Below are 27,822 nucleotides of genomic sequence, written 5' to 3'. Positions count from 1 at the left end.
CTGTTAAGTGTTGTATGTTTATGGTATTCTCCAAAGTAAGTTGTATTGATTCTTATTATTTTAAGTTAAGTTTGTCTATTCATGAACTTTATTATTTCCTATTACTTTCAGGATTTTTTTATCTATATCCAAAATGCCAATGGAGTTCTGATAATTTTTCATGACTTTTTGGATTATGTACATATTTCCAAGGTATGCAATGTTAGAATTTTCTTCCTGTATGTATATGTAGAAAGGAAAACCCAAACTCCAGTAACTTTGAATTGATTTTACTTGATATTTGATAGCTAAAAATCTAAATTTTCATATTATTTTATACATCATCTTTATTTAGTTTAGCTTTCAGTAAGGAACATAATTGTTTTCACTTAATACACTTAGAGTTCACATTTAAAATTATATAAATTTGAAAGTATTTCCAACACCTATGTAATAATGAATTATAAATATCAGAAAATATTTTAGACATCGTTGAACAAGAGTTAAGCTATGTATAACATAACAACACAAAAGAACTCCATCAAATGTATAGGACATATATATGTATGTATGTATGTATGTATGTATGTATGCATGTGTATGAGACTGACATGAAACAAAACTATACAATTATTAATATTTTATGAGAGCGTACAAGTACATCTTGACTTTTTTGTTGTTGTTTTGTTTTCTTTAGACAACGGCAGGTTGAAGATTCAACTCTGTTCATGCTTTCCAACAACCAACCATTGTGCTTTCTAAGTTCATCTTGGTACTACTTTCTGTACTTTGGTTTTCTTTGCTATGTATCTGTCATCCTGGCAGTTTGTTAGGGATCTGATCTTATCTCAGGAATACTATTTTAAACATTTCTCTCTTCATAGCTGGTTTCTGTGTGGCGACCAGTGTAGCTCAGAGCTGACACTGATTCACAGTTAGCCTACTTCTAGCTGAGAGCAGTTTTTATATTGAATCACTTGGCTCAGCAGCTTGCCCAAAGTTATAGGCATGAAGATTTCATAAATGCTTTTGATGATGAAAAGATACTCATTTTGGTTCAGGCAAAGGCAAGTGTGTTTGCCTTCTCACAACAAGCTTTATATCCCATCTGGGTGATTATGCTCAAGGAAAGGAATATGCTCATTTTGCATTTTTTTTGATAAGTGATTTATAATTTCTTTACAGTCATTTACAGTGAACAAAGATGCTATGCACAACATACACACCTTGAAAATTTATAAAACAGGAGAACAATTTGAACATTTTAAGCTATTTTTCCCACTTGAAGACAATCTGACCACTATGGGAGGCTATGAGAATCTAGTATGCTTCCAGAATGAGGCTTCTGACAAGGAACAACTTCATCTACAACTGGTAAATTTTATCTTTTCCCAGGATGATATGTGATAGACAGACCAATGGGAGGAAAGCAAGATGCGTTACAATTGAACATGTGCCAACTACATTGAGCCAATTGTCCTCCTCAGACAGCAGGACCTCTCACTATGAAAAAGGCTCACTCCACACACCCTGCTCACCATGCTTTGCCAGACCTCAGCACTCTCTACACTGCTTTCTAGACATGTCACCATGCTTCTTGTGGATTCACAAGAAAACTGTAAAAGCACTAGCCATGGCAAGACTTACATCATGACTTCAGTTATGGCTGCCTCTGCGAATAAACTCAGTTCATAAGTGTGTGTGTGTGTGTTTAATTTTTAATTTAATTTAATTTATTTATTACAATTTATTCACTTTTTATACCCACTGCGGTCTCCTCCCTTGTTTCCTCCCAGTGTCAACCACCCTCCCTCTTCTCCCCATATGCTTCTTCCCTAAGCCCCTGATAGGGGAGGAGTTCTTCCCCTACTATCAGGTCATGTCTAAGGCCTTAGAAATAAGGATTATGATACTGTGCACATAGTATTTTCAAGCAACTAAGTAAATTAATGATTAGACATAAATGATGACTACAGTAAAAAAGGATATTGGGATAAGTTCCCCCATATATCTATATATCGTAGGAATTGTTCCAATGAAACAGCTATTCTGAATTGTGTTAATTGTTGAATATTTGATAACCCTTAGCAGAAATTTTTGTAATTTACTTCACAGGTATGTTTTACTTTGACCTCTGTAGAAGTCAACATCTGTTTATTGAGAAATGAGCATCAATAAATCTCTTTTATTAGTATGGTAATATCAGTTCAAGTTAATTCCCCACTGAGAAGGCAAAATATGAGTCAGACAATGAAAACCATATGTTTTAGTGAGACAGTTTGCCATCAAACTACATCAACAATTTAAATGATTAAAATGTTTCTATAAACATCCTTTTCCTTGTCAGTAATGGATGAGGCAAACTTACTCCCCATTGTTTTATTTATCTTTCTGAACAGATGTTAACGTGGTAGAGGAAACTTATTGTTACAATATTATAATTAAAACCATATATTATTACCTCTTTTGTCACATATATTAAATGAAGCTTAATTATTTTGATAGCTAAACTTATGCATGAGAATCTTTAACAGAAAAGTAAAACCTGACATTACAATGTGCTGATACCTGCATGCCTATTTATTTGTATCAGTTAGTAGAAGAAATCTTTTACTTTCAAAATTTTTGAATACAAGTGAATAAATGTCTAGATAATAAGATTCTGGTATGTGAGTTACAGATTAAAATGTAAGTAGTTAAACAGGCTGTATTTAATTAATCTGCTTTGTGACTATGTCCATACAAATTCTAATAGAATTTTAAAAAGAAGATGTGTGAAGAATCTTAGAAACTTCACATCTCAATCAATAGCTTTAGCTGGCACTCCCTTTGAACTGCTCTTACAGAATGAATTACTGATAGTTTAAATGTTACATTTACATTTATTATCCTCTGACATTGGACAGGAAATGACTGAGATCAAAGTGGTATCTCAGATTAGCTATTGGGAAGGAAGTTTGAGCTGAGTTCTGTCTTAAAAGAATGAGGAGAGATGTTTTAAGCCATGCTTATCACAAGACAGAAGGCACCTTTTTAAAATGCTTTTCCATTTAGATGCTAGTACATTTCTTACTCATAAGGAACTGAAGAAAGAAAAAAGTTCTACAATAATCCTAATGATATAATCTAGTAAAGCTAAAACCCATCTCAACATATGAAAATCAAAGAAAAATTTTAACCATTTTCAGAGTTCTATAGTTTTTTCATAATTCTTTATTTCTATTCATCCCCTAATTTTTGTTATGACTTAATGAAATGAACAAGAGTGGAACTTTGCTGTTTACAATTGCTATCACTCAAAGCACTCTCATTTCTAAAGATTTTGGTGTATGTGTATTCATTGATTTAGCAAAGTTCACATTTAGTTTCAGCAATCACATTTGTGAGAAGTTATTTTCAAGAGCTAAATTAAAAGCAATGAAAACATAACATTAACTCACAGTTAACAGTGAACTTAATCAATGAAGATGTCTGATAAATGAAAGATGGAACCAATCTGTTATTGGTGCTGATACTGTAATCATGATAATGGAGTAATTTACATTGTTGGATAACTTCTGGAAATGTCATTCTGTCTGGTTTTTTTTATGTTTAAAGTAAAAATATCTATAGGAAAAAAAGACAGTATGTTGCTAGTTTATGGTTAGACAATATGGCGCTGGTATGAATATCTAGCATAAGGCAAGATGGGGAAGAGCAACAGCAGTCAGTATCTCTCAGTGAACCCAGATGGTTCAGGCTGGATATCTAGCCGTTATACATTGTCACAATATGACTGACCTAAGATGTCTGGGGAACCCAAAAGTACACAGTGATATAATCTGTTCTATAACTATTTCTGGAAAAAAAATGACACCTTTGGGTGGATTGTGTATAAATGAGGCTTTGAGGTCAGAGGAAATGATTCTAATCTTACCCTTTGTTTTCAGCAGACTGCCTGAGTGTGTGTGTGTCTTCAGGCTTGTGTGCCTACTTCGATGCACCCTGTTTGCCAGGGTTTTTTTGACCAGCTATGCCCATCTGTGTTTGGCCGACATGTGCTAGTGTGTGCCTGGGTTCCAGCTGGAGTCTATCTTCATGGCAGGCTTCGTACTGGCAACATCTGTATTATATGCCTCAGTCTCCTTATTGACTCCTGTGACCATGTTCCTTTCCTGGCACCAGATATTGGACCTCACAGTATTCATTTCTACTGTGATCCCATGGTGGTATGGAAGCTGGATGCTAGGTACTAAATTTTCCATCAAATCAAGTTGTAGGTAGTTACACTGCACTGAAGGCAAGTTATATGCCATATATATCTAGCCAATTTTCAAGATCAGAGGAGATTCAGAAGATGGGCATCAATATTTCTATGAAAAACAGTGGTAAATATAAGGAAAATATAGACGTGGTAACATGATCACCATAATGCTTGCCAAATTAGTAGGCTTTATACTAAAAATGACAGATGCAGTTTCATTCTTCCCTGCATTTCAGATACAAAAATTTAAGTTACCATTCACTGACTTGACCTTGGCTCAAGAGAATTTTTCAGTCTAGAAATAATCTCCACTTCCTTAAGCATTTATTATCAAACATGAGCCTATATTTTATTAAATTTCCCCTTAAATACTTTTAATTAATCGTTCATCCTGGATCTTTCTTATTATAGAAATACATATAATTTAGATGGCAGGGATAATTCTGGTACCCCTTGACTAATAAGCATCAGATCACCTTTTGCCATTCATACAACAGCTGTGGATGTGGATGTAAATATCCCTTATGTAGGTGTGTAATTAAAACTTTAGGTAAGTCAAGTGTTAGTATTTCAAGGTTTTACAAAAGAGATTGTAAACCACATCTCAACTTATGAGCACATGGCATTTTCTTGGTTACACTGGCTTATTCAAGGATAGTTATATAAGTTAGTTATCCAATCAAAATGAAGAAAAATACCAAAACTACAACCACTAATTAAAAACAAAGAAAATACGGGAAATAACAGAAAGGAATAAGACTAAAAGAAAGAAAAAAACTTTATTCATATTGACCTTACTATTTCTTCTACATATAAAGGTGGAAATGTATATATAGATATGCAGATAAATGTTGCAAACTAGTTCTGGCTGATATTTTCATTTGTGGATAGCACTGCTCCAACTGTTGTGTACATATTTTGTAATCTATAAACTATCTATAGACAATGAAAGCAGAACCCAGGGAAGTTCACCATTAATTTGTATTGGTGGGAATGAACGGAAAGACTCAAGATTTTAAATATTGAGGAATTAAGATAAGCAAACTCTTTGACATTGATAATGTGGATTTTTCATATTGATATAAAAAATAAATAGGAATGTATCTCAATGTTAGCAATGTTAAAACGTTGAATGTACTCATGTTATGTTTTTCAGCTTAATATAAAATTGCTGTCATTTCAATAACCTAATTTAGCATATGATGAATAATTACATGCATTCATGACTTTATTTGCATTTTTTGTACAATAATGTTCAAAGAAATCTCTTTTAAATGAGCAATATTTTCCAGTTCTAATTAATTTTGGGAAGGAATAAAATTTACATCAGGGTTAATTTTCTTTACATGTAGCGTTCACAGCTAGATGCTATGGCTGAGCAGAAAATTCTCAAAATACAATAGAAAATACATAGAAATGGCAAAATTGTGTCACTCATTCTTTTGAATACTTCTGTGCTTCTCTTTCATCTTTTAATTATCACTAGAAGAAACTTCTGCTGATATCAATGTCCTTCCAGATGTGACTCCTGACAGAACTACATGGGCTATCATGCAGCTCCTGACCCACATATGAGAAGACTTTTCAACCTTCAAGAGAAAAGGCAAGTAGGAGAAATGGTGATACATGTGGCCATAACCTATGGACTGATGTATTCCTCTCCTGTCTCCCAACAGTATAGGTGCACCATAGGCCCAATCCTCATGTTGGCCTGCTTGCAATTTGTGATGCCAACACTTTCCTCAGGAACTCTCTCCTGAGGATACAGCAGACATTATGTGAAATGCGGTGCTATACGGCTTTAGTCGAGGTTTTTGTTTGTTTCCACTGACTATAAGAGAAGTTTATTTCCTATACAAGTGTAACATGAAATCCAGAAATCTTGGCTTTCTAAAGAAAACCAATAAATAGTTTTAACTTCTACTTAATAGGACTTCATGTTTTACTGAAACCAAAATATATTCTTTTGCTTAAAAAAACATTTTAAACACTTTTTAAATTTTTATGTTTTTATTAATTACAGTTTATTCACTTTGTATTCCAGATGTAGCTTCCTCCCTCATCCCCTCCTAAAGTCTCCTCCCATCCCCCTCCCCAAATCCACTGATAAGTGAGGTCCTCCTCTACTTCCCTCTGACCCTAGCTTAACAGGTCTCATCAGGACTGGTTGCACTGTCTTCCTCTGTGGCCTGGTATGGCTGCACACACCCTCCCCCACCCTTCAGGGGGAAGTGATCAAAGAGCCACTGAGTTCATGTCAGAGACAGTCCCTGTTTCCCTTACTAGGTAACCCACTTGGAGACTGAGCTGTCATAGGCTACATCTGTGCAGGGGTTCTAGGTTATCTCCGTTCATGGTCCTTGTTTGGAGTATCAGTCTCAGAAAAGACCCCTGGGTGCATATTTCTTGGTCCAGTTGCTCTCCTTGTGGATCTCCTGTCCCCTCCAGGACTTTCATCTCACCCTTAAGATACCCTGCATTCTGCCCAAAGTTTGGTTATGAGTCCCAGCATCTTCCTTGATACCCTGCAGGGTAGGCATATATCCAAAATAGGCTCAAGTATACAACACGGATATTTGCTCAGCTGTGTTGGTAGCAGCTTTATTCATAATAGCCAGAATCTGGAAACAACCTAGATGTCCCTCAGTTAAGGAATGGATACAGAAATTGTGGTACATTTACACAGTGGAATACTATGCAGTAATTAAAATCATGAAATTTGGAGGCAAATGGTGGGAACTAGAAAAGATCATCTTGAGTGAGGTATCCCAGAAGCAGAAAGACACACATGGTATATACTCACTTATAAGTGGATATTAGATGTATGATATTGGATAAACATACTAAAATCTGTACACCTAAAGATGTTAAGCAAGAAGGAGGACCCTGGGTAAGATGATCAATCCTCATTCAGAAAGGTAAACACTTCTTTATTTTGTTAAAAAAAAAAAAGTATTTGCTATACCTCATTGTGGTATAGAATAACTATTTTATCTACCTTTATTATTACTTAAAAAGGGAACTGAGGGAGAAATGTATTCTAAACATGCATGCCACACCCCAGACTAGGGATTTACAGAGATTACATTATTTTACTGACTTCATGTTACAATCATGGTGTTTCTATGAAGTCAGTACAGTAACTTTCAAGGTAAACCTTATGCTATAAAAGCCTCCATCATTTGCTCTGACTTGCTAGCATGGTTGCAGCTTGAAGACTGCTCTTTGACTTCTGGAAATCTGCTTACACTGATATTTATATAAAAGAGATTTTCCTGTACAGTTTTACATTTTTCAACAATAAAATATATTGCTAGGGTCTTCTAGGCTCATTGAATTCTGCAGCCTTCCTTCCAAAGGTCTGGGGAGTATAGGAGTTTCTTTTTTCTTTTTTACATGCAGCTTTGCTACATAGTTCGGGCTTTTATGTCCTACTTCATCACATTGTCAACTGATTCCTAGGACTGTGTACACTGTGTGGTAGATTCTTGGCTCTTTATTCACAGTAAAGCTTTTCTTACTCATCTTTTTGATATCTTTTGGCTAACTACCTTTCCCTGTCTAATCTTCTATGTGATGATCCTAAATATACTGTATGCTAGTCAGTGATAGAACAGAGCCTTTCTTGTTTTGTTATTATTGCTGTTATTAAGTTGGATGAGATTTTTTTATATATTTCTGATACTGATTACCTATCAGATATAAAAGATAAAATAACTTTAGCCTATTTTAGTTTGTTCTTTAAATTTATATATGATTTTTTTTGCTTTCATCATTAAATATTTTTGTTCTTCATTAATTTCGTCTCAATTGCATTTTTTAAAAATTTTGGTATGATATCCATGAAACAATTGCCCAAAGCACCACTAAAAGTTGGTTTTCTCTTATTTCTTTTCTCTATGTGTTTTATGATTTGATATTTTAATCCAGTTTTACTTGATTTTTATATGTATTATAAAATAAGTAAAGATTTTTTTTATTTTTGTTTTTCCCAAATGCATATGGACATTTTTTTGCATTTTTTAATTTTTTATATTAATCACAGGTTATTTACTTTGTATCCCAGCCGTAGTCCCCTCTCTCCTTTCCTCCCAAACCCACCGTTCCTCCCTCATCTTCTCCTGCCCCTTTCCATGTCCACTACTAGGGGAGGACCTCCTCCCCTTCCATCTGACCCTAGCTTATCAAGTCTCTTCAGGCCTGGTTGCAATGTCTCCTTCTGTGGCCTAGCAAGGCTGCTCCTCCCTTGGGGGTGGGGGGCGGGAATCGAAGAGCTTGTCGTTGAGTTCATGTCAGAAATAGTCCCTGTTCCCCTTATTAGAGAAGCCATTTGGACACTGAGCTACCATGGGATATATCTGAGCAGGGGTTCTAGGTTATATCCATATATGGTCCTTGGTTGGAGAAACAGTCTCATGAAAAACCCCTATGCCCTGATATATTTGGTCCTTGTGGTGCTCCTGTACTCTCCAGGTCTTACTAACTCCCCCATCTTTCATATGATTCCCTGCACTCTGCCAAAGTTTTGGTTATGAGTCTTAGTATCTGCTTTGATACACTGCTAGGTAGAGACTTTCAGAGGCTCTCACTGGTAGGCTCCTGTCCTTTTACTTGTTTTCTCCTACATCCAATGTCCATCCCATTTGTCTTTGTAAGTGAGGATTGGTCATCTTACCCCGAGTCCTCTTTCTTGTTTATTTTCTTTAGGTATATAGATTTCGGTATATTTATCCTATCTTATAGGTCTATATAAGTGAGTATCACCTCTCTAGGTGATTCCAAATGTTTGTACCTAAATTCTTCTCTCTCATATCTTGTATTTATCAACTTAAAAAACAGTTTTCTAGCTCTTAAAACATTTTCTTAATCCTAAACAATGGAAGCCTAATTGAAACTATAACTATCTAGTCTTTTAACCCATTGGAGACTTGAGAGGGAATAAAATTAGTACTTAAATAAGAAGCGCAGACAAGCAGCTTCCAAAACTAAAATATGACAAAGACAGTTTACTGCCTGGTCAGTCACCCAGTCTCTCTCAATAACATTGAACCAACTTCTTCAGCCTTCTGGCCCAGTATATCTGGCTGGCATAACTGATAGGCAGGGAATATATGACTTCCTTGCCCTGTCACAGCAGAGCTTGGCTGTCAACTCAGTCTGCGTTCAAGTCTTGTCCATTTTGGGCAGTGGATTGTCTGGAGATAGAGCTGGACTATGTTTGCCCAGTGTCTAGCGTGCCATTAGTGAAGCTGTCTCTGAAAGGAGATTTTGTAATGCTCATCATCTCCATTAGATGGGCTGAGAGCGTTGCAAGCAGCTGATATGTCTCAATTAAAAAAATAAAAGGCTTTAAATTAATTTTAAAAATCTTTAAATGCCATGTTCTGTAGGTCTCTGAAGTTTCTGAAGACCACCTATCTATCTATTTACATAGTATATAATTATAACTATATGTCTGGGTAAATGTTGCTTGTTTCTAGATACTTACTATCTGTTCAACACAGGATGCATGTTTCTGTGATAAACTAGACTAGAATCTGATATGACCATGAGTTTGAGTAACCATTAACTTGTATAAGTTAATTATCCTAAACAGTCCATAATAGCATCATTTAAAAGGTGTGGAAGTAAACCTTACATTTCTAAATGAGTTGTAATAGGTCCAATACCTCATATCAGAGTCAAAAGATACATATGTATGTGTATCAAAATTTTAATTTTAATATACCTGAAATTAGAATCAGTCTATAAAACTGTATCCCCATATATAAAAAAATAACCTTATTTCTGTATCAATACCCAGAATTTTATAACAATGAGTTTAAAAATATTTGAGAATGACAATAGTTTCTTAGTTAAAAAACAGACGAAGAACAGATCTATATGTATTTCCTATTATTTCTATATGTATCTTCTATATAATATTCCCCCCTTTTAAAATTATATCGATGTTTTTATATTTTCACTTTAAATCCAGACATCAAACACTTCTCTTCTCTCTGTCCCATTCTCCCACTCTATTCCCTTTTCCTCTCCCCTTCTCTTCAGGATAGCCCTGCCCCCTCCAACCAGCCCACCACAGCATATAAAGTCACATCAGGACTAAGTGGATCCTTTTCTACTGCAGCTGGACAAGGCAATCCAGCCAAGGGAAAGTGATCCAGAAATAAGCAATAGAGTTCATGTCAGAGACAGCACTACTACACTTGCAAGGGGACCCACATAAAGACCAAGCTGTTCATCATTTACATATGTGTAGGGGGCCTCTGTCCAGCCTATGGCATGCTCTTTGGTTGGTGTTTCACTCTGTAAACTCCATGGGAATAGGTTAAATTGCCTCTGTAGGTCTTCTGGCGTTCTTATCCCCTCTGGGTCCTTATGTCCTTCTCCCAACTCTTTGACAAGTCTCTTCGAGCTCAGCCTAATGTTTGACTGTGGGTCTCAGTATCTGTTTTGATATTCTGAGTGGTAGAGCCTCTTGGAGGACAGTCATGCTAGATTTCTGTCTGCAAGCACAGCAGAGCATCATTAATAGTGGAAGGGGCTGGCTCTCTCTGATGGGATGGGTCTCAGGATGGACCAGGCATTGGTTGGACATTCCCTCACTCACTGCTCCATTTTTATCACTGTACATCTTGTAGGCAGGGTAACTTTTGGGTGGAGAGTTTTTTTTTGAGTGGGCTGTTGTCCCTCTGCCTCCACTGGCCATGTCCCTCACTGCTAGGAATTTTAGTTAGAGGCATCCCAACTTGTCCCCAGGAGCCTACACTGTTGTAGGTTTCCTGCTTGTCTCCACAGTGCCAGACCTCCTCGGTTTCCCTTCTCTCTCCCAGCTCTCCTACCTCCCACTCCCACTGTCTCTCATTTCCACGCTTGTTCCCCTACACAAAAGCTCTCCCACCCAGTTTCCCCCTTCATCCACTTCTGATATCTATTCTATTTCCCCTTCTGGGTGACATTCAAGGATCCTTCCTTGGACACTCCTTGGTACTTAACTTCGTTGGGACTATGGACTGTAGTATGGTTATTCTATACTATAGGGCTAATATCAACTTATAAAAGAGTATAAGTTGTGTGTCTTTGTTTCTGGGTTAACTCAAAATGATCTTGTCTAGTTCCACCATTTTCCTACAACTTTCATGATTTCATTGTTCTTAATAGCTGAGTAGTATTCCATTGTGTAAATGTACCACATTTTTTTTATCCATTCTTCAGTTGAAGGACATCTAGGTTTCCAGATTCTGGCGATTATGAATAAAGCTGTTATGAACATAGCTGAGCAAGTGTCCTTGTTGTATTATAGAGCATCTTTTGGGTATATGCCCAGCAGTGGTATAGCTGTGTCTTGAAATAGAGTTATTAGCAATTTTCTGAGAAAATGCATATTCGGTTACCACAAGAATGCATTGATGAGACCTCCATGTATCTATTTAAGAGTGCATACATATGCACACAAGTATATACATATTTAGTTAGGTATACATGCATGTATCCTATATTTTTATTTATGCCAGTGTCTTAATTACTGTAGCTATGTGTTGTATGTTAAAATTATGTGGCCTATAATTTTGATACTCAAGTTATTTTGTTGAGTACATATCTCTATGGAAGATACAATTTGAATTGTGTTATGGGTAACTTGTTGAAAGAAATGATAATTCAAAGATTAAAAAAATCACTCCATGAAAACTTGCTTTTAATTAAAAATTTGATGTGAATTAAGTAAATTCTATTTTCATCTGAAAAGCATACATGTATGTAGTTTTAATCAAGTAACATGGCTGATCTGGCAAGGGATCACATCCCAAGACCTTCTAGGTCTATTTGATCCTGCAGAAATGCAAACATGCTCTGGATTGCAGAATTATCTGGCTGGAATACTGACAATCCCTTAGTACACATCTTTAATCCCACACAAAGAAGGTAAGGTTAGTTTAAAGAGTGAAGCAGACATGTTTGAAAATGACATCTAATTTAAAGAGTGAAGCAGACATGTTTGAAAATGACATCTAAGTGAGGGTCAGACAAAGTATCAAAACAGAAAGATCTGCCAGAATGAATCACAGATAGGATGCACGAAACTCTCCTGAAAATAAGATAGGAAAGAGAGGCTACTTAACAGCAGAACAGGGAAAGAGAAGGTGTTACCTATTGTTGATTACTGGAACAGGTTTACAGAGTCTGGTTGAAGAAAAAAAAAAAAAAAAGAGCTAAAGACAAAAGAAGGCAGAATGAGTCTAAGAATGTGAAGGAGCCACAAGATTAGAATATATTGTCAGAATTATTTGAGCTCAGACAGAACAGTTCAGTCAACAAACATTAGAAGCTAGTTTGATCATCTTGGAGAAGAGTTTAGGCAAGAAGAGCTGAGTTCAATGAGCTAGCGAGAGTTTAGAAAGTTCTAGAAAGGCATGGGAACAGTTCTTATCTCATCCCAATATCTAAGGAAATAAAAACAACATTTAGACAGACATGTATGTGTGTGCTCATGGGGAGAGATGTGTGTGTGTGTGTGTGTGTGTGTGTGTTTTGTGGAAAATGTAGAATTAACTAGTTATTTTCAGATTCACTTAGTGAGTTTTACATGGAAAGATCTAGTCTAGATTTGGTTGAGAGTGAAATATGCAAAAAAATTCTTACAGAAATGGCTTTTAGAATATAGAAAATTAAAAAAAAAGAATAAAAAAATTCTTACCTGAAATATATCTGTGGAAGTTTCTTATTTGTAGGTATTACTTCCTTTCTTTTAAAAAAATATTTACACTCATATGCTAAAGTTCAGGTAACATAAGATTAAAAAAATCACCATGTACTCCTAGTCTGCAATTTTGTTCACAATTTGTTGAAACTAAGCAGCCTTTTCTGTTTCCGTAACCGCCTAATTTACGTTGTTTAATTTATAAGTTACTAAAATTTTGACTGTACTACAATTTTAATTCAAATCAATGCTCTCCCAATGACAAAGAATCCTGTGTGTTCCATTTCAACCAAATGCCATGTTTTCACATCAGCTTTCTTACACATTTTCTATCCTCATTTACTTCTACACGTAATCGAGTGGCTCTTTACTTTCAATTTTGTGTCTATGTCTTGATTATGCAAAATCATCTGTCATGAGGAGGAACCGTGCAGTGACCGGTGCTGAATCAGTTTCCTGAATTCCTCCTACTGCACTGTTTGTTTTGCTATCTCTTTGTCTGTCCCATTATTTATGTCCTTTAGTTAATTAATGAATTTAGCTCTGAATAAAGATTAATTTTCCTCTGCTTTGGCCTTTTCCTATTTCTCATGCTCAGTAGATCTCCAGGTATAGGTTAGGAACTGAAATACCAGTTTGATTTAATGAATGAATATATTTTAATTATTTAAATGCTTCATTAACAAAATAAATAAATCATGATAGACTACAATGTTATGTGATTACATGACACTAAACTTTTACATACATCAGAATTTATGCTCAATTCATTGTCAGTGTTCAAAAGAGTTCCATAAAACTGATAAATCCATAGCTTCACCTTGATTGGTTCATAGCTGTTATCATTCATTCATAAGAAAATGTATTGAAATAATATACTTATTTTAGTTTTGTTATGTATGAATTATAAAGAAACAAATTCTTAAAAATGAAGAAAAGCTTATTTAGTGTATTCTCTCGGTTAATTCTATCCACACATCATTTGACACAAAGACAGAAGCATTTTATGAAGGCCTATTTGCATTAAGGTGATAAATTCTTCTAATATTTTCTGTATGTTCTTCACGTCTACCGTAATAAATGTAGAAAAATTCCCCAAATATTTTAATAAAATAATACTATTTATTGTTTGATGACATATCTATAAATGTGAAGCTAAGAAAAGAATAAAAAATAATATAGTTTGTGATGCTAAGATCAATTATTCAAATATGTCTATCCTGATGCTAGTTTTGTCCTATATATGTTAGTCTTTATCAGTTACCAGTACCCTAGGAGTAAATCCCTATTAAATATGTCCTATATGTGCATTTTATGGCCACCTCTCTATGCTGACATTTGAGTTTTTCAGAATCGTTCCCTTGTCTAATGATATCTTCTCAAGAAACATGCAAGATATGAGTGCTACTGACCAAAGTTTTTTATTCATGATCCAATAATGTCAGGTCTCTTATAAAAAACATACATTTTCCAAGAAAGTTAGTGATCACTATTTCCATTTGAAAAAAATAAAATAACAAACAAAAAGTTAAATATTTCAAATAATTCTTCTGTTGCAAATATTGTGATAGATTTGTATATTATTTCAGAACAGCTCCTGTATTTCTAAAGAATATAATTTTGTTGTTATTGAAGAGAGACATAAAACTAAATTGTAGTGTTTAAAGGCAAAGAGGAAAGAATCAGAAGCTAGGCTTAGATAGAGGAGTTATAAACTTAAAATAAACCTAAAACCTTTTTATAAACCTAAAACCTTTTTCCAAAATACCCTGTCCTGCACAGCACCTGAAAATGGAAAATTTTATATGTTTTTTTTAATTATATGCCCTAGTCTCCTGATTAAGATTATATATATATATACATATATAGTGTGTGTGTATATATATATATTTGTGTATATATATATTTATTTATTTATTTATATATACACAAACATAATCAAATCTCCAGAGCATGCTTAACATGCTCTTAACATGCCCTTATTTATACCCAGGAAACAACCTGAAAGCACCATCAACTAAACTCACGTGTCTTTATAAGAACAAACCTAAATGAACATCGGTACAAAGTCCCAATTTATTTCTAATATCAGAGATCAGACCTCTACTCTTGCCTGATGCGTCTAAAACAAAAAGGGGGAACCTTAGAGAGCTGCGGAATGCTATGCCTTAAAGATGGAGCTGGTTTCCGCCTTCCACCTTCCCGATGGTGAGTGCTCTCTGTCACGAACAATTCCACATTTGGCTAAGGCTGAGGATCTGGCATGCTTCCATGTATGTGGACCTATCTGCATTGCCCCCGTGGCACGCCTGGGTTGGCTACCCAGAGGCTATTTAAGCTGTGGGCTGGCTTTCCCCAGGGGCCGATGATTGTTCAAGGTTCTGAATAAACTGCATTGAAAAAAAAAAAAAAAACAACAAACCAAACAGAAAAAAAAGTGAAAATACAAACTTAAAACCTGTTTACTTCATACAGCAATAATACTTAGAGCCAACCAAGAATTTATTCAATTTTCTAAGGTATATACACATAGTATCCTAGTTTGTAAGGTGACCAAAAAATAATTTAAATCTTGTCATTTACCCAAATCAGATAAATTGCTGTAAAGCTAAGTCCCGTTAAAGTTACAGGCAAAACAATTCTGAAACCTGCAGGCTGAATTAACTGAGCATTTGAACTCTGATTCTTTACCCCTAATGACTTGGGAGATGTAAATAAGAATAATATTTCTTTAATTGATGAAAGTATACATCTGTTATTTAGCAGCCACATATGTTAAGAAATTAACTGCACAAATCTTTCCGAATTGATGCTATCGTTTTTATATTCTATATTTCTAGTGGGTTTTATTATATATAATATAATACAATATTATATTATATTATTATATTATATTATATCTATTATATATGTAAAATCCTGCTGCAATTGCATGATGTGACAGGAAGCATCATATCATGTGACTGAAGAAATGAACCTGTTTATGCCAAGACTCTGTATGGTTACTCTCCATTTTCATATGAAGCTGCCAAGAATCTCTATGTAATGGCCTTATCTAATGCTAATCAGTTCCCAAAGACAACACCCCTGTTTGCCATTGCCATGCAAAATGCCCACCCTTTTACTACTATTAACATGAGATTTGGGAGGCGAGCTCCGTCATTATTTCACAGGTCAAACCCTAACACTGGCTAACTCAGTGATTAGGCAAGGAAGCCTGCATTACAATATTAATTTTAAGAACTGATCTGACAATTTGGGAATCCCCAGTGGAAATAAGCAAGTATATTAGGCTCAAAGCTTTGTAATTTTGTTTTGTTTTGCTTTATTTTTCAAACTGATATTTTCTCCAAGAGACTCTACACATCTGGTCTGTGATACAGTTCAGTTGGTTGAAACTGAGGTCATCAGATGTCCTTTGTTTTAATAAGATCTCAAACTTCAAAGGAATTCTCCTGTGAGATGAGCATTCCCAAATCAAAGTCTCAGCTAAGATTAGATAACCAGAATGTGATCAGGTGGAAAGAGTGTCTCAAAGGAGAAGAGGCAGATTTAAGTTAATTGTCACTGTGTCATGGAGCCTTTGTCTTTGGTTGGGAAACAGCACTGGAGACTGCAGAGATTTCCCTGTTTTGGGGTTACTGTGGGCTGCCAAAACTGACTCAAGCTCAAAAGATGGATATTGCACACTCTATTTGACCCCCACCCAACAGTGTAAAGGAGAAATGTGATGCCAGAACAGAAATTAACCACTGTAGGAAGGAAGCTTATTGCCCTTAATGAAAAGAAAAGGGCATTTTATTTGCTAGAAGGAAATTGAAGCAACATGAAAGTCGTAAACACAATTTGTTTAAACTACAGAAAGAGTTAACTTAGTTAGTTTGGGAACAGGAAATTTTGATGGTTCTAATAAAATGTACTCTTTCCTGTTCTACTGTGCATAATTCAGTCTGCAATGATTTTCCTTATTACACATATCATTGGCTAGCCTCTGATGCAGCTGACCCTCATTAATTAATAATTGTATGTCATGAGTAAGATGAGTCTCTTTGTCAGCCTCCTTGTCAGGCAGATTTAAGATCCATTAAAGTATATTTAACCCTGAGTAGGGAAAAGAAATAATTAGGATCAATGAGTGAGAAATCAAGCACCTGGGCATACTCAAGGATGCAGTTGTCTAAGAAAAGCAAGTGGCACTAGAGCTACACTGACATCCCCCCTCATCATATGGGGGGAAGTTAACCTCTGTGCATACCAAGGACATCAATTTTTAATATTGATTCATTTTCCGTATTTCCTTATGTCTCGCATGTAGCTACATCAATCATTTTAGGAAGGTGCATCTTGGTAGATAAAACTACATATTAATTATGTATAACTGTGTTTCTTTTGTGATGCATTTTGCAAGCCCACTTGTTACTAAATGATATATTTTTAATTAGCTCTATATGCCTGGCACTCAGATCTTGACTTGGACTATCTCTAGAGGCTTTTTAGCCAATGACTTGTTTGGGATTATGTGGATTTTTTTCCCATAAGCAAAACCAATGGCATATATTTTATTCAAATGCTGCTCTCAAAATGTAGGTATTAGTTTTACTATCACCTCCCTCTTATTCCCTCCTCCAAAAAAATATTCTTTTGCCACTGTTGCTTTCTCTTCTCATTTTTAAGGCAAATTTACTCACTAATTTCCAAATTCTGTATGCCCTGTGTTTTAACTATCAGTCTCCCAAATCTCAAAATCTTTTTTAGTCATCTCACCAGTAAAGACCTTAAGCTCAAGAAATAGTTCACACCTATCATGTATATATATATAAATATATATATATATGCATATCTATTGTCAATAGATATATATACATCTATATCTGATGTATAACCACTATGCATTCATACATGTTATAAAATTAAACTAAAATCCTTTGATGACAAAATACATCATCATCACTATTATTATGATGATGATGATGATGATGATGTGGGTTTTTTTGAGACAGGGTTTGTTTGTGTAACCTTGACTGTCCTGGTACTCTGTAGACTAGTCTGGCCTTGAACTCAGACATCCACAGGCCTCTGTTGTCTAAGTGCTGGGATTAAAGGCATTAGCCACAACCACCTGGCCAAAACAGATCTTTAAATTGTATTAGGTACTGTAGAAATTCATCATTTTGCTGTGTCTTAAGGTCAAATCAGCAAAACAATATATGTGATATATCTATTTTTGAATAAATCTGTTTTCATGAAAATAGATAATACCAGCACAATAAAAACAATCCAAATGTGTATATCAAGGAGCTGAGGGAATGGTTGAATCAGTAAATTACTTGATACATAATTAACAGGATCTAAATTTGAATCCCCCAAATTCATATGAAAAGTAGAACAGAAAGGCTTATACCTACAATCCTAGCATAGTATACCTGTAGTCACTTACACCAGCACTGTCATTTCAGAGAAGATCAAGTTTTAAAAATTGTAAAAGACAAACAACAGCAACAAAAGGTTCTCATGCTTTCTAAGAGATGCACCAGCCACTGGCTGCTGAAGATTGCATGGTAGTGATGAGAACTTGTGAGGTTCTAAGGAACAAACCTTCATGGTTCCTGAGGTATTTCTGATGTGCTATAGACTCTTTAGGAATGATTCTGTTGTGCATACTACAGTCCCTCCTCATGAACAAAAATAACGTTTTTCCCAATATGCTTATTTAGAAAACGGATTTCAGATTACAACATATTTGTTCCACAAAAACATATGTCTGTAAAAGCAGGAAACTGAGGTCAGGAAGAGTTTGGGTCTTGGGGTTACAACGGTCTCAGGACTATAATTCCATTTGACTCTAGTCCTCAGTGAATCAGACATCTCTCCTGTTCTTTGTTGAATTTTATTTCAGCAATTCCGTGACCTTTTCTTGGCACTGAGCCCTGGTAGAAGTTACCTCAGCTATCCAGCATGCCTCAAGAACTTTGATACTCTAAAAACTGGTCACCATTTACATCAGTTTTCCCCAAGGACAATCTTTGATTATATGTGTCATATGTAGCTCAATCTCTTCCTCATAATATATTTATCTCCAGAGCATTTCAGTATGTATGCTGCAGAAATTAGACAATTCCCTAGAAATTGCTTCACTGAGATTCTTCCTCTTCACAAACAAAACTTACGATGTGAAGCAGTATTTTTTCAAAATCGAATGTAATTCAAATACATGAGACATGCCTACTGTCCTTATTTTTATTAACCACATGATTTTAATTTCTGTGTAAAAGACGATGAGCTAATTAAATACTATCAACTGCAGTGGAATATTATTGTCTGATTATAGATGATTACTGGACACTAAAACATAATGTTTAAGAAAAAAATGAAAGACAAACATAACAAAAGACATAAATATTTCTGAACTTTAGGAGTTTTTTTTTTTCAGAAAATAAGCATCTGTCTATTGAATATGGATCACCCCAATCAACTATAAAAAATGAGAAATTAGGAGAGAAATGTGAAACAAACACCTTACAGCCTCAGAGTGACAACGAAAAGCTGTTTGGACAACATATGGTCATAAGTGGAATCAGTACATGTGTAAAAGGAACATCCATAAGGATTGATGAATTAGTGTTTATGGCTAACTTTTTAAATTAGTGATTTCAAAATAGTTTAAAATGCCAGTGAGGGAGCTCTGTATAAATGTTCTCCTTTTTACCCCATGCTAATAATAAAAGCTTTAAATAACCTGGTTAAAGATATAACTGTGATAGATACTTTAGAAATTTTTCTTCAAAAGATTTATGTTTATTAACTAATAACTATTTTTTTTTCTGGATTATTATGTGAAGAAGGTTTAGGACCCAGATTTTGTTAAATATATTTCATCAGACTCCATTAAGTACCTATTACTAAATTAGATTACTTTCAAGTTCACCCAGCAAATGTATGTTTAATTGATTTACATACGAGAGACCTCTTATCTAAACTTGTCTCATTATGGGGTCTATGGAGGGGTAATGGTGTGTGGGCTGCCACACTTTCCTGTGTGTGCCTTTGTGCTTACAGAAACAGCGAGTTCTTTGCCACTCTGCCAGAGCTGGTTGAAATCCGCCTCTGGGATCAGAAGTTATTAGCAAAAAAGGAGAGGGCAGACTGACATAGTGATTTTATAATTCTATTGTCCTAGGAAAGTAGGCTAATGAGGGTTGACTGATACAAATAAAAAATGATCATGAAATGCTCCAGGCACCACACCTCTATAAATAGTGAAGAGAAGCAGCTCATAAAATCTGTCCTGCTGCCAAGGATGCTGGCAGATAAGGAGAAGCGGCCCAGTTCGGAGGCAGCAGACACCAATCCTTGCCCTGTGGTGTGTCCTTTTCATCTCCTTGACACTGAGACAACCTTCACCGCATTTTGTAACGAACGAGCCTGATAGATGGCTAAACACGCTTCCGGTTTTGCTGCTATCCTGAATAGTTTGATCTGTTAACTTTTCATATAGATTCCTACAGGAACAACTTGAAGTAAAGTTGCTTAAGTAATTGTTATCTAGTAGACAAAACCTTGAAAACATTCACTAGAGTGAGTGAGGCATTCTTTCAGACGTATTTTCAATAGATCACTAAGGAAATCTTCAGAATGCATGAAAACTCATGGAGAAAAAATTCATCTGCTTGACTGCAGGCTGATTAGAATTTTGACAATGGCAGAGAGTCTAGAATCTTGAATTTTTGCCTAATTATGAATTGTCTCACACCATCCTGATAATAGTAATTTATTATCATTTTATTCAATCTGCTATATTTGTAAGTATGTAGGTAAATGCGATATTATTACCATGAACTTGAACAGTGTCTTTATGATTTTCTTTTCTGTTTATATTTTTAAAAAGTCAGGAAACCATTAGCATATTGGAACATTGCATTTTGGACAGACTGGAACTGTGTTGTTAAGCCATAGTCACTCATATTTGGCTCCAAAGTAAACCATCTTTCATGTGCTTTTATGTGAAAACTATGATTTTGCATTCCCAGAAGGTACTTGCATACCCCTCACATTCACTCTAAACCAGACAGTTCCTTGACAGTTGTTTTCTTTAAAGGATCTGGCACTGTTTGAATGTTGTTAGCAAACTACATGCATTTTGTGTGAACACACATATTTCAGATACTAGAGGGAAAAGATGTGGACTAGCAAAGGGAAAGCAAAAAGGCTAGATAAATAAAAGGGTTCCATGTCTTTATAGAACTTTACATACAGGAATGAGAGCAACAGAGATCAATGGAAACAATGAACTGTTGAATGTAACGTGCTTAGGCAACTGCTTCACTATTTAGAGACTTAAGGAGGTGTCATTCTAACACTACCTGAAGCACGATTTCTATATAAATTTTATATTCTTAATTGGAGCAGACAAAACTAAAACACACTTTACAAAAAAAGTGAAATGGGTTATCAAACTAAAGGAATGAAATAACTTCAGAAACACAAAGCAGCAACTACAGCTCTTTAACTGTATCCCCAAATTATTTCAGATCACTACTTCTTAGGACTCTCGCATGGAAGATTTTTTTAGTATTAGCAGTGTTAGACATATATGAAGGAATGAGAAAAATAAGATATGCCTATTTGAAAGATAATTATATATTGGAAGAAGATCTTTTGAATGTCTAAAGTAAATTATATTTAAAAGTCAAAAGTGTAAGAAAATTGTAACATGATCTCAGGTAGTCTAGACTGACAGCAAGCTCACTCTTTTACTGAGGAGGATTTTAGGATCTTATCCATATGCTTCTACTTCCCATGATGAGATCACCATCATGAGCCTCAATGCTCAGTTAGATCTTAGGATATAAAAAAAAATTAAAACATTAAAAACATACATGTGTGCTAGCAACAAGAAAAAAATTTGAGTTTTAAAAAGGAAACATCAGTTTTTCTAACCCTTTAAAACCTTCAAATAAACAAATTTTCACACACCAAAATTCATGACAACCAAAGGTTCTATAACATACCCTAGAAATAAGCTTTTGGAATGGAACCTGTGGAGCATCACAATAAATTTACTTTCAGAATTGAAATTATTTTATGCACTTTGGAGACCATGAAAAAAAATTCAATGACAGAATTAAAACTAAAAAGGCAATTAAGTTTATGCCCTCTTTCATTACTCATGTCTATTACCTGCATTCAGGAATATCAATTTCCTGCAAATAAGTGAAACATTTTGTTTGTTTTGATCCTGCTGAGCAAATTCTTATTGTTGCTTCAGCCCAATTTACTCATTTAAACTTTTTCCATGGGTATAATTAAAAATTTGAGTGTGAAATTCTGATGGAAACATGAGCTGAGAAGTATTCATGTATGCCTTGTGTAACTGTAGATTAAAGTGTAGACAAAGTTGAAAGATGAAGGCATTCTTAAATCCCAATGATTCAAGGCTTCATATCTTAAAGAAACATGCAGATTCATGGGAAGTATGTATGGGGATATTCATTTATGTCCTTTTCATGATAGGACAGAATTATAAAATATCTGGATATCCATCTTTGGAGAAAAAAAAGATACTTTGTGGCAGATTAAGACATAGAACTCAACTACATGACTCAACTACAGAAAAACTAATACATAGCCATTAAAATAGTAGATTTGTGTGAAAAAAAACACTGTATTAATTATTAGAATTATAGATAACACTAGTCCTTTAACAATAGTACTCAATAGTCACTCAAAATAGTACACCTTTTCAAGAACATAAAAATACCTGACAGATGACATTTCTATAAGAACCAGTTACCTATGAGACATGAAAGAAACATATGGAATGTAATAAAGGAAACAAAAATGCATTGATTGCTGAAAAGAATATGCTCATTTGGAAAAATGAAAATTATGTTTTAGATCTGAGAAATTTAAATAAGTCAGATATTTCCATGACCAACTATGCAAACAAAGAGCTATTGCCTCTATACTGCTCAGATATCTTTTTAAATCAGTTTTTTTTTATTTTCTGAGATTATAATACAATTCCACAATTTTCCACTTCTTCTTCCTCTGTCCAAACTTCCCATAACCACTGCTTGTTCCTTCTCATATTCATGATCTCTTTTTTATTAATTGTTATTATCTGCATATATGTAACAACATCCATGTATACCTAAACACATAAATGCAGCCTCTTCAGTGTATAATGCTACTTGTATGTATGTTTTCAGGGCTGACCATTTGGTATTGGATAACCAGTCCGTGTGTTCTTTTCTAGGGAAGACTGCTTCCCCTCTTTTCAGCATTCTTTGGTTGCCTAGTTTTTTGTTTTGTTGTGTTTTGTTTTGTTTTTCTGTAGGGTTAAGGCTCAAAGTCTTCCCTATATCCACACTAATGTACCTATTGTTTTGTACTCAGTTCACGCTTAGTCAGTCATGTTGGTGAGACTTCATAGATGTAACTTCTGAAATTCCTAGAAGACCTCATCGCACAGTAGACTCTAGTCTTCTCTGGCTTGTACAATCTCCTGCCCCATCTGTGCAACCATACCTGTTCCTTAGGTGTGAAAGTTGTAGTATAAGTGTGTCAGACTCTACGAATCTTCATTTTGATAAGTTTTGCTCTTATGTAATGGTCTCTGTCTGTCACAGAGACATTTCCTTGATGAGAAATGAGGAGTACACTGTAAGTATAAAGATAAATATTTTGAATGTAGTTGGTGGTTATGCTGCTTTAGTAAAGTAGCTGTCCCAGATTCTCCTCCAAAGTAAATAACATCACTAGCTCTGGCTAGTTGACTCGGTTTCGGGTAGCAGACATGATTTCATTGCTGCTGAGCAGATCTTAAGTCAAGTTACAGAGGAATTGGCTGCTGCTATCATGCTTGTCACTACTGCACCCTTACCATTTTGGTGAAGCAGACACTTACTTCGATAGACAAGAAACATAAGTTTGAAGTCGTTACCCATTTCAAGTGTTCAATGATTAGATATAATTTAGATTCCTTATTGACATTTACATGAAGCTCATTTTGTTTTCTTTATTTCTGTACAGTAATTTTATACAGAGCATGCGAGAGAAAAGTGTTTTCTTCGGGTACAAAATTCTTTGTAATTATTGCAAGCATTCAGAATAAGTAAGAAATAATCTGTGTGCCAAGGCCTGCTGGAGAGAACAGCAACAATAAACTTCTCAAGCCAGAGGCTTATACTGTGGTGAGCTCTTCTAAGCCTTCTTTGTAATTGAAAGAGTTGGTGTTGGCAAATCACTAAGCAGCCTCATGTGTTTAATCTTATTCTTGCAAAGCCTCAGAAATCTGCTAAACGGTATCACCTTTCAGTTGAAACTTGCTTGAATTGTGAGTCAGAGAATACAAGTTGTATTCACTACTATTTATTTGATAGCTCCAAAAATGTGAAACCTTTTCATGTATGTGATCTTAGCTTTGCTTAAATATTCAGTTTATAAAATGATGCTCACTTAAAGAATAAATTTTGAGCATGTGATTTCTTGGTCCTTGAAGTAAACTGAATGAAAGAATGTGATCATAAGGACTGTATAGAATCCCTTTCTTATGGAAGTCATCTAACATTAAACAATTACAGAATTATATTGAAACACCTTGGAACTGCCCCAGATAGATATGTGGGAAGAATCACCTGTCTTTCTCAATATTTCAGAAGTGAGGAAGTTGAATGTCAGTGGGGTTCAGTGTCAAACCAGTACCAGTGTCAGGTACATGACACTGAAATTGGGTCCAAAATCCAAATCATAGCACCCAAAACCATTTTACTTCTGAGACTGACTCTATAACTAACTTAACAAACTATGTAATGTGATCTTGGAAGTTCAAAATGTTTCTCACACATTATAAATTGCCAAATTACAGTAACTTGTTATTTAGTGAGAATAAAGTATTATCGTATAACTGTGGAAATATGTACCACTAAACTGAACATCAGTTTAGTGAAATGAATAAAAGCATTTCAGTACAAGGAACTATTAAAGGGCATGTTGTTTCATGAGCATCAGTGCTTTTTGGTTTGATTTTGTTTAATGAACCGCAGCTTTAAGAAGCACATATTTTGGTTGTTACAAAACATTGTCTGTGATGCGCATGGCCTGATAGGCTTGTAAGTACATGAACAGTACAGGATGGCGACATTTAGAAGTCTGCGAGGGTCTGAGATGACAGATCACCTAGCTTTAAGAGCTGCTATTGCACAATGGAAAGGGGAAGAGGTCCGATATTGAACCAGGAGAAGGTCAGGCAAGATGAGAGTCTCCTGGATTTGTACTTTCAGGAAGAGCCAGGCAGCATTTGAGGAACCAGCCTGGTTCCAGCTCAGTAACTTACACTCAGAGCACTACCCTGTACTTTTACTTAAAATGTGTACAACATTTTTATTTCTATGGGTCAAAGAGATTTTAGAGTTAAGAGAGAACATACACAAACAAAACTGGAGGCTTGTCCCTCTTAGTGTCCTTGTCTTTGCCTACTGCAGGCTCCGGGGGTTGAACTGATTGAAATGTCCTCTAAAAACAGAGTCTACTCAAAGTCAGTCATCTCATACATAATCAAACATCAGTGTCTAATTTCTTAGACTTTTCACTCTTTCTGGTCCCTTAAAAATGTGAAAAAGAGAATGTTTATGTCTCATTCTTCTTATATGGTTGTATGATTTAATTTAATGTTGTTAGAAAAAAGTGTTAACTGTGTAAGTTATTCCTCTCATATTATAGCTTTATATTTTTTTTATATCAGTCTTGGAGCCCTGTAATTCAGGATCAGTAAGAAAAAGATATTACCATATCATTCTTGGCACAATAGGCCAAGTGCCAGGAACCCCACAAGTATAATAAACTAAGGTATAACCAACATACCAAGCATACCATTTTCCCTACAGTGATGGCCAATAAAACACGATCACCTAACAGTTCATCCCTCCCTCAGTATAAACCATCAATGTGCAACACACAGATAGAAGACCTTGAAGATACACGCATCCACGTAAAACTGTAAAAGTTGAGCTCCAGATGGCCTGATTACATTTACACACATGAAATGGTCCATCGCTAAACAACGGGTCAGACCTTGAATCCTTTTTCTGAATCATTTCCCCTGGGGATATAGCCACAAGAACTGAGCCATTTTCTAGTGTCTCAGAATTGCTTCTAAAGTGAGTTCACTGATAAGACTGAACAAATGAAAGAAAAATAACTACTCTTTTTGAATGATTCATTCATCAGGGCTTCTGATTGGCAAGTAAAAAGTGGACTGGATTGTAGATGCGCCACTCTCCTTCTGAGGGCCGTGGGAGAGTGAACATATCCCAGAAGCCTTCCTGAGCACCCTGTTGTCTTAAGCCTGAGACTGCTACAACCAGTCACAGAAGCTCACAGCAGTCTGTGGCTATGGATATTTTCTTTTTCTTTTTCCTGTTTGTAATTCGTGTCTGTTTTCTGTACAAAATCAGAGATTTAGGATGGATAGTGACTGATTATTATCGTATTATTATGATGATCATAATTATTAATAAGGTTATTAAAAAGTAATCACGAATTATGTCTTCCATGAAATCATAAACTACACTATGTACTGATTTCAAAAGAAACCTTTGCACAGTGCTTTCTTGACTCATTATCATCCACACTGCTGAAATCCTACCTCCATTCAAATGTTTACTAATTTACTAATTTGTTTACTATCTAAATTTACTAGCTACTATGTACAACAACATGAATCTGTTAAATTAGTTTTAGAAAATTCCAAGTATTTTCTATACTGACATAAATAAAATGTTAGTCCTGAATATTTTAAGTAAAACAAATAACAAGAAAACACAAAAATAGAAACAAAGCACACAAATACATCCTTTTATTTTCATTGAAAATATTATTTCATATATTATATCCTGGTCATTGTTTCTTTCTCCAGTTTCCACCAGATCCTTCCAACATCCTCTCTCATCCAACTCCACCTTCTTTTTACAACCATGCAAATAAAATAAACACACCAGAGTAAAATAAAAAAAGAGAGAAAAGCAGGTGAAATATATGCACAGAGAGAGAAGCATATGGACAAAGACAAAACTCACAAAAAACAAACAAACAAACAAACCCCACCCAAAAACCAGAAACCATATTATGTATACAAAAGATCACTAAGATAAAAAAATGCCTATGCAAAGCAATATGAGACAATAAATCCTCAAAACTCTCTTTGACTTACTTTTGTGTATGTCTTCTGCTGCTGCTCATGGGACCTGCACCCTGCCTAAGGGGGTTTTACAAACCCAGTGAGACTCCATTGGAGAAAACTAATTCTGCATCCACTTCTCCCTTTCAGTGCTAGGGCACTGTCTGGCTTGGAGGAGTGCAGGCCCTGTGTGTGCTTTCACAGTCTCTGTGAGGTCATAGGTAGTAAGTCAGTCCTCCTCTGTTTGGAAGATATTGTTTCCTTTTTGTCACCCATCCCCACTGACTATTGCAAACTTTCTCCCTCCTTTCCACATGGCTTCCTGAGTCCTTAGGGAAGAGGTCTAGAGACATCTCATTTAGGACTGAGTGTTCCATGGTACATCTCAAACTCTGTACATTGTCCAGCTGTGGATCTTCTTATTTGTTTCTGTCTACTATAGAAGGAAGCTTCTCTGATGATGACAGAGCAAGACAATGATCTATGAATATTCAGCTGGATTAGCTGAGTGTCATTAGGGGTCATTTTGTTGTTCTTTTAGCAGAAAAATGGTACACATTTTAACCTATTTTAAGATGTGATGAGATACCACAATAATTAAGGTTTATACACGTGCACATTCATACACACACACACACACACACACACACACACACACACTCAAAGGAAGCAAAGGAAAAGCACCTCAGATTTCATTCTTTTCGCTTTTTCTACTCCTGTGTCAGA

At 35.3% G+C, this 27,822-nt stretch overlaps 1 long non-coding RNA gene across 1 annotated transcript in view; it reads right to left on the bottom strand.

Moving 5' to 3' along the window:
• LOC132647972 (uncharacterized) overlaps positions 1–27,249 on the bottom strand; it is a 167,283-nt gene extending 140,034 nt beyond the window's left edge. Inside the window, exon 1 of the long non-coding RNA XR_009586297.1 lies at positions 27,130–27,249. This is a non-coding gene — a long non-coding RNA (uncharacterized LOC132647972). The remainder of the gene's footprint in view (positions 1–27,129) is intronic.
• Positions 27,250–27,822: the final 573 nt, after the last annotated feature.

Source organism: Meriones unguiculatus, chromosome 15 (genome assembly GCF_030254825.1).
Source record: "Meriones unguiculatus strain TT.TT164.6M chromosome 15, Bangor_MerUng_6.1, whole genome shotgun sequence".
Taxonomy (NCBI): domain Eukaryota; kingdom Metazoa; phylum Chordata; class Mammalia; order Rodentia; family Muridae; genus Meriones; species Meriones unguiculatus.
The sequence above is the reverse complement of the archived record's forward strand: the minus strand, read 5'-3'. Positions and strand labels throughout refer to the sequence as shown.